The sequence below is a fragment of the Battus philenor genome, unplaced genomic scaffold (assembly GCF_028537555.1).
Source record: "Battus philenor isolate CCGP_79_NKW_IND1 unplaced genomic scaffold, ilBatPhil1.0.hap1 SCAF_27, whole genome shotgun sequence".
NCBI lineage: Eukaryota > Metazoa > Arthropoda > Insecta > Lepidoptera > Papilionidae > Battus > Battus philenor.
In genome coordinates this window covers 6,504,436-6,513,752 of record NW_027181690.1, presented here as the reverse complement: position 1 = coordinate 6,513,752, position 9,317 = coordinate 6,504,436, and positions in this window count along the sequence as shown.

Here is a 9,317-nt window from a genome sequence, read left to right as displayed (position 1 = left end):
CTTTGGGGGGGGGGAGGTGATGCCAAACTTAGTGACTTCCTACGGCTGAAGTGATGACGCTGAAGTCGTAGCCTAGTGGTATCGTAGAAGAAACTGTGACGCATGGCCGTGTGTTACGGGTTTGAGTAAAACAGCGAATATTGATTAAGAAAAATAGTGTTAGAAACCATTATATGACAAAAGACAGTATGAGAGTTATGTGTCATTCCGGCAAGCACTGTATGAAAGGATGCTTGTGCTCCTGCAATATGTACAGCTTAAGGTTATCACACACACACACGCACGTTACGCGGGGCGTGTGCACGGCTGATAATAAACGACGCACAGGTTAGAGCCCCCGGCTTCATTTACCCGACGGTCGCCCTCATATCTCCGCGAAGATATCGCCGATAACGGACGGAGATAAATATAATAATGACGCGTACACCCGGCGGCGATGTTGGCGCGCGCGGAATGGTAACGTTGTCAATTTGGTACGGCATACGCGCCTTAGTATCTTTATCATCAAGCCTCACTTGTTTATTTTGACACGTATCAGAATTTTTAAGTTAAGCAATGTTTTGGAAAACTTTTGACTGTAGTTTATCATTGAATTTGGCTTATCGTCGTATTTAAGTAATATTATAATAACTTCCATTATTATGGATGCAAATAGATAATAATTGCAGCGGATCTAAAAGTAGTAACTATATAAGAATGTAGACTACAGTCTTTGTTAAGGTCGTTGAAAAACACTGAATGCTGGCCACATCCAAATGCTTCTTTAGGAAATTTAAGGCTTCTGTCCCGCAGAGGAATTCTTATGGCAGAAATGATGTTGATGATGAAGAATAGGTTTAATATTCATCTTTTAGGTTTTGCAAAATAACAGCTTAAAGCAGCCAGTGTTTTAAACGTATGTACTGACTGGACACACACACACACATATATATATGTATAGTGTAAGAAATTAAAGACCAGATGTGCAAAATAAAATTAACTTTTACAATGTTATTTTAAAACAAATTATTTAAAACAATTATAAAATGAAGAATCGAAAAACAGCATTAACTTTGTCCCACCCTCTACTTCTGATAATTATATAACAGGATTTAACATTTTCTTTCTCTCGAGTTACTATTTATTATATATACAGTATTGTTTAGTGAAGAAATATAACATATTATTTTATTTCTGTTTTGTTTTATTCGAATTTTTTTTATAAAATTGTTCTTAAATGTAATCACGTTTACGAATTAAATAAAAAAATTAGTGATATTAGAATAAGAATATCGTTTCCCTGTACAAGGTAACATCCACTTTAAATTAGCGTTTGTTGTACGCTAGGGAATCTGCGTGCGACCATTAACATAGGAGGGATGCTCGCGGCTCCTACTCGGGATTTTCAGTTAAAAGCCTACGGAGACGACAAACCTGCGGCGGATAGCGCGCGTGTCGATCTGCGCGTCTCCATTGTCACATTCGACACGATATATTTTATTTTCGACCGAAACAGGACAAAATTAGAATTATAATCATCATCGTATCAGCCGATAGATGGCAGTTAGTTCTTATAAATAGGTCTTATCACATAATTCTAATCAGTATTTACAAAGAAAAAAATCTATATATATATATAGGTCTTCCCCCAAAGTGTCCACGAAGACCGGTTTTACGCTGTCTACATCTAGTGACTTTCAGAGACCATAATTGTGACGTCATTCCATCTAGTGGAGGGTCTATCCACGCTGTGTCTATTAGTTCGTAGTTGCCACTTAAACCTTTCAGCCCCAAAGTGCGTTGGTTGCACGAGTGATATACTCCGCCTGCAGCTAGGTGAGTGACCTTGGTCCTTCTGCGGGTATTTCCTTTCTGAATCGAACAGCTCTTTTTATTGTTTGTATTAGACATGACGACAATTTAGATTAGCTTGGACAGACTGGACTTGCCCAGAGAACTAGACCCCGAACAGCTCAGAACAACTTCTATTGCTCTCTGGATGAACTATAATAGATGAAGTTAAATGTTTTGAGCGTTTCTCCTTTTTTAAACGTACGATAAATTAAAATGTATATTTTCATCATCATTTCAGCAGGACATCCACTGCTGGACATTGGCGTCATAGATTAACCAGTATACCTTTCAACCGAAAGTGGAACTCATCCAGTGTATAACCCTGGTCAGTCCAGAAATACCCAGTAGGATGCGTGAACAGCGAAATAGCAATACGTACTATTTTAATACTTATAGACATTAAAAAAATTAATAAATATTTAATAAAAAATGATAATTATCTACTAGTTTTTAAGGTATGTAGGTAAATAGATTCACGGTCGATTTGTTTTGTTTCACGGGAGAACTTTTTTGTTTTGTATTTCCGTCATTAAAATTGCAGTTAGTTCTGTATTTTTAATTACTTTGTACTTGTATGTTATATTATATAAATAAAATAAAAATAAAATTAATTATACTTGACTTACTTTAATTGTATTACTAAACTTCGTTTTACGTAGCATACATCCTCTGAAATATATATACAAAGTGTGTATTATATAAGAATGTATCTCAGGATTCAAACCCGCGATTTAAGATCGCAAGTTTTAGTCTGCTGTCACTGGGCTACCACTGCTCTTTAACCAAATCGAAATCAATAAATATAAATTTTAGCAAAGTTTGCACATTAAGCGAGTGGAAACACGCCTTATCGCTGTAATTAGGGTTCCATTGACAGGCTATCCCGTTTAATTGGTTTGGTATGTGCGGAAAATGGATAAATTAAACGGGATTTGTTGTATTAAAATGGCCAACTTGGTTTATAAGATATAATGATTCTACATCGTGTTGTTTATAAGAAAGATATAATATGTGAGTATTTAATAAAAAAAATATATTCATTTATAAATTATAAAGATCATTTCAGCCGAAGGACCTGCATTGTTGGACATTGGTTCCCCCTTCCAAATTTGGTAGAATCGCCGTTCGTGTTTATAATAAGATCGTCTGCTTACCTCGTGCGCCAACGTTTTACGCGGTGGTTGACGATGGTTTCCCCTCTAGAATTTTAAGACCCCAGTGGTCTTCTTACTGCCACTTCAAACTTGCCCATCGGCTGAACAATGTCGGTTACTATAGTTTGTCGTATATCCCAACTCTTCACTATTATTATTATCTGATTATTCAACAACACTAGTTTCTCAACAATAACATATTGTTGAGAACTGACGAGTCCTTAATTATTTTGACCACATCGCCAAGCAAACAGCTAAATTACTTCGACAAACTTCTGGTTCTAGGAAAAATAATATAAGATCACCTTGACTATCACCTTCCCTCTGGTCTGATGAAGACCAGGCAATAACTAGATACCTTATTAAATTTGCCCCGAGGAAAGCTGAGAAAACGATGATATGAGTAACGTTTCGTCTTTGATCTCTTTATAATAAGGACAACGTACTTAAATGTTATACAAGTTTTTGAATATTAAAGTTCACCGTTTTTGTAGACAAAGTTAACACAAGGTTATTGTTTGTATATTTTGTTTCCACCACTGCCATATAATATTTTTATTATACTGTACTTTTCTGTCAAAATAACAAATTTTAATTAAAGCGTTTTCAGATGGAAACGACCTTCAGTGTACGCCATAAGATTAAATGTTATATTATTCTACAATTCACTGGACTTCATGAGTACTTGTATAACCTTGCTTTAATAGTCTGTTAATTAAAAACAATTTTTTTATCTCCCTGATATGATAAAGTTTTTCAAGTTTACCTGTATTTTTTAACAAAGCACATTTAATTAATTTTATAACGAAAGAGAGATCGCGAAGAAAAAATCTGAAAAACTATAGCCGGTAAATGTATATTAATTATTATATTGAAGCAGCAATGGTAGTCCAGCGGTAAAGGTCTGAGACTTGCGAAGAGGTCGCGGGTTCGATTGCCGGGAAACAGTTTAAAATATAATTTACACTGTGCATTAATGCCAAGCGTGGCGATTATAGTATATTCCCCCATGGATATCTTTGGGGTGGCTTTACAATTTGCAGTAGGCGTCTATGGACTGAATCGACGAATCTTTCTTTTGTACGATATTTTTTCTGTAGCAAATCATCGAGGCATAGCCAGGCCTTATTTGATATCGTCTAATCGCAATACTAAGCGCGTGTTGAGTAACAGTCCATGCCAAGAGAAGCCTTGCCCCTGATCACATCAAGGAACTTCCACTTAAATGATCGAAGACCTCGACAGATACATTTACATTTGATCATTTCGAAAATATTGTAAAACATCTTAGGCCACCTGGTATGTGTAAATTGATATTTACATTTGGATTGTAACCCTACCGTTCCAAGAGCCGAATCTTTCGCGCATTCCTAAATCAGAATGTTAATCGCGAATCAAGTAACAGCATTTATCTGTAATGCATTCCTGGTGATTTTAAAATCAAAAAATTAAAATTATATACATAATAATATAATTTTATATTTTTACTCTATCGTGATCTATGTATAAATGCATCTTTTATTGTAAAAGAAAACTATTTGATATGGTAGTTTGGCTCCATCCTGTTGAAATAAATAAATATAAACAAGCATAACCTAACACTAGAGAGAACTCTAGAGCTTATTAACTGTAAAGAATAATCTCACATCCAGCGACGATGTAAATGCTGACGACAATATTTGTCTATTAACAAAAAATAGTCAACACATTTTGATGCACATAACAAACAGCATTAAAAATTTACGATCGATTTTCTTTCAAAAGTTCATCGTCTACCGGATAGTGTGTATCAATGCAAATCAGTTGGTGATAAAGTAAGATTCAAAGTTTAGTACAACTTTATTGATGAGTTTTTTTTAAATGTAACTACAAGTTTTCGTACGTCTACACTATTGTAATCTTTTAGGACTGTCCCGAATTTGTAGTCTGGTCTGTTACTTTAGTATTGGTATTATTATAAAATAGCCACGAATAATCATTAAGGCTAAGGTCTACGACAAATGTGTGTTACCATTTATAACTTACCGTAGTGAAAAGCGGTAGTCTCAAGCCTCTTTGGCAAGCCATCGGGAGTTTTCAGCGAGATCAAGTTCCAAACCTTTATAATTTATTGGATTGGCAAGTTGAAGTCGCAGTGAGCAGTCTACATAGCGTGCAGAACTGATGGCCTATGAGGCCTTAAGATCTGGAGTGGAGATGAAGAACCGGCTAATGCAGCGCAGGACATCCAACCACAAAGTTAACACATGTCCTTGTTACGGCCCTCGAAATACATCTGTATGCAGACTGAATTTTATTTGAACTAGTAATCTACGTCCACCTACGAATTCTATGCTCCTGATCCTATGGTGGACCAGACTGTGGTGAATTTAATCCCCAGCTGTCCCACGTACGGAAGTCAAAGGTATGATCGCGAGACAGCTGTGTGCAAATATGTAGGTAAACCATCTCCTCTCTAATTAGGAACGATCAACTCCGGTCCATTTCCTTAAAATATTGTAAATATATTATACAAAAAGCAGTGAGTGATGACAAGACATAGTTTGCCCTAAATCAAATTAGTAAATTAGCGCTTGGGCAGTGACTTGAAATAAAATAATGTACCAACTAATATATAATTGAGTAAAACTTCCAAATTTCATAGTTAACATGTATAAATTTTAGCTTTATTTACTGATAAGAGAAAATTATGTAAGAAAAATTGTAAATAATTATAAAACGCTGTCGTGCTTCGCAGCTGGGAGAAGAAAGATCCGTATCAAATAGCGGCAATCTTCTCCCAACTGTCTGCGTTTAGTAAAAGCGAAAAAAAAAAAATATTGTAAAAAAAAACACTAGCGATACAAATTAGAATAAAAAAGAAACTAAATTAGTTAGGAAGCAATTGTATTTATTGTTTCGTATAATAAAATATTAATTAGTTTGAGAAAATAGGATAAGATTATTATAATATAAAAATAAAAAAAAACAAAAAAAGTGTAAATCTAATTTAAGATAAAAATAAAAGTCAAAGATTATGAAGATATGAAGAATGAGAGAAGAGGAAAAAAAGAAACATGGTGATGGAAGGCAGTAGAGCGTGTGAAAGATCATGCGAAGTATGGAAGAAGAAATAAAAAAACTCATTTACAAATTAAAAAATACTTAACTTAAAATGTGTTAGGGGCGAACGAGAAGCCTTCTATAAAGGGGGCAACATAAAAATAAAAAAATCATACGCTCCTACGCTGCGCATATAATTAAAGTATTCGAAAGGCAATGGATACAAGTCAAGGTCTTACTTAAAATCTATTAGTTAAGTCTATATCTAGCAGTGAACATCACTGCCTAAAATGATGATTATGATGATGAATTGTTTACACATTCGAACCTCTTTTTAAGTAACGAAGCCCGAAGGCTCTTTCGGGGGCTCAGTTATTGGAGGTCGTTATTGTTACCGGTTTGGCGTATATTATTAAACATAAATTTGCAAATTATGTTACCTTTTACGAACTATGAGTTAGTAAATATCTAATCAAAAATAAGTCCTTTATCTCTAGACAACCTTGCTACCTTACTACAAATGTCATTACAAGTACTACAAGAATACAAATCAAAGATTTTTTTCAAAGATTTTTTTTAGATTGATGTGTGATGTGAATATTCAAGCTCGAGATATGTTTAAAGAAAGGTCGCTAGCTAAGGGTGGTCTGACGAAAGATTTTTTTTATGAATTTGTAATTTATTTATGAGTGTGACGCGACGCTTCGATTTATGAATATTAAAGACTGTCTGAAGCACGGACACAGTGTTAAGTTTTTAAACATAAATAAACGGAAACAGGAGAAAGCTAATACGCAAAATATAATAGTTTCTATAATTTCGCCTTTTTACCATAAAATTGGAAGCACATCTTTTAATTTAATTCTACATGCACCACAAACTTTTCATTGAAGATATTTTAGTGTTTGTAACAATGTTTTACTTTTGTATTAATATTTTGATAAATATTAAATTAACAAAAGTACATTCCGGTTATTGGACTTGGAGATTATATATTCGATCATTACATCTCCATATAAAGGATGTCCTGTAATGAATGTGTAACCCTGGATTGCCTAATGGTTTAACAAATTAATTTTTCGGACGAATTCACTCTTTTTTCATATTAATATATGAATGTATTATACTATTGCAAACTGTAATAAATACAGTATATTTGCAATAGGTCACTGAGGTTTTTAAACATATTCTTTTCTCCAAAAACCTTTTAACTTTATCTCAACAATTTTTTTCTCAAATTTAATGTTGAAATACTCGTATGAAGGTTATTTTTTAATGAAAAATTGCAGTATTTATTTATTCAATCTACTGCTATACTATTAAGAATGTCTATGAGGAAAAAGGATAATACCAAAAAACAAAATCCATTCATTCAATTCATTAATTTGCGTCTATGTTGTACATGGAAGTACAGACAGATAAAAAAGTGTGTGTTTTTTTTTTCAAAAAACCTCATGGTTTATGCATCAATTGAAATATTGTTTTGTAGACTTTTTTGAGCCCTTGATAGCCGAACTATTAGATACTCCAGGATTATTCATTCAACACGGACATCTTGTACGAAAATGAATCTTTATTTCTCTTGGTCACGCGATAACTTGAAAACGAATATTGTTTTCATTCATATTTTTGTTGAGTATCTTAGTATTGTAAAACGTTATTATGGAAAAAAATATAAAAATAATTAGAAATTTGAAAATTTTTTAAATATGGTATGAGACTGTAACGATATGAGCTTTTGATAGTTCATTTGCTGCAAATCTATATTGTATACAGTAAGTATATTTCGAGCAGTGGCGGCCCAGTGGTAGAGGACTGAGACTCGCAGTCGTAGATCGTGGGTTGGATCCTCGGGATATATCTTTTTAGCCCATAAACGCCCACTACAAGGCACAGGCCCCTCGAAAGTTATTTAGAGGGATATACCACAATCGCCACACTTGGCAGGCGGGTTGGCGATTGCGGTTTGGTATACGCAGAGGACGCTGCTGCCCATCCTATGGAAACTTATTTTTTTAGTCATAGTTATTTATCTTCCATCGGGAAAATCGGAACAATAAGTGATAAGGAATTTTTTCTTTGTCTTTTTCTTTGTAATTTCAATAGTCAACTACATCCCATTATGATTACATCTCTATATTTTTATTTTCACCATTTAAACGTTGTCAGGTCAGAATAAGAAGAGTGTAGAACCCGAAACGAATTATCATAAAACCTATTTCCCAATCGACAAAGCATGACGGGGGCTAGAAAAAGAATATACATTTGCCTCGTCATTGCGACATCCTGCCGTGTTCGCGTCCTGCCGCGCGTCATAACTACACGGCATTAGCATAAGCTAACAGGCGTTTATTAATGTTTTATACATCTTAGTAATGCGAAAAGTAACCGCCCGATGCATAAACTCTGATAATTAAATTTTTGATGGTGATGAAACTTCTGTTCCTCTGTTTTAAATGGTCAACTTTAGCATAAAAATGTCCATCGAAAGTCATCTAATTAAAAAATAGGGGTAATTGTAACTTAATAGTAATTAGACAGATTTGTGCGTCCGATGACCGTTGAGGCCAAAAGATTCTCGAATGGCGACCATGAGTCTGTAGAAGCAGCATGGATAGGCACCGTACTCGGTGATTCTGGTTATTAAAATAGTTTAATGCATAAAATATTGTTGTGGATTTTTATAATTATTCTATGCTTACAGAGCGATGCACACTTTGTTCGTCCTATTGTAAAAAAATGATACAAGCATTGGCTGTATGCTTATGTTAATATTCTAAGTCAAGAATGATTGGTTATATCGTAAATAGGTATTAATAGTTTTAAAATTAATAATAAATGTAACGATAGTATAGTAAATAAAATTGTTTCAAGAAATAGGTTTACTAAATGGCTAGTCGCATTCTTAAAGGAAAAATAAATTAATAGATAGTGTAATTCAGAGTGATCAGTTTATTTAGGTGATTACAAATAGCTTTTCGCTGACAAATGAGATATACTAATTATATAACTAAAAATAGTGTTAACGAGCATATTTTTCTAATAAAATAATTCGTTCATTCATCTGTTGTGTTAAAATTTTTGCTGGTACGTTAATTCGTCGCATTCACAGCGGCCGCCTAGAAAAGGTAAAACAGAAGCAAAGAAATCATGCCACCGTCCACGTGACGGAGTCGCAAGATGTCCTTTTTACCCAGTTTCACGCCAACCAAAACACGCGCCTTAACGAGCCATTGTGAACGCAGTTACGCACACGTTTGTTTTCAAACACGATGCCAAATGGAAATA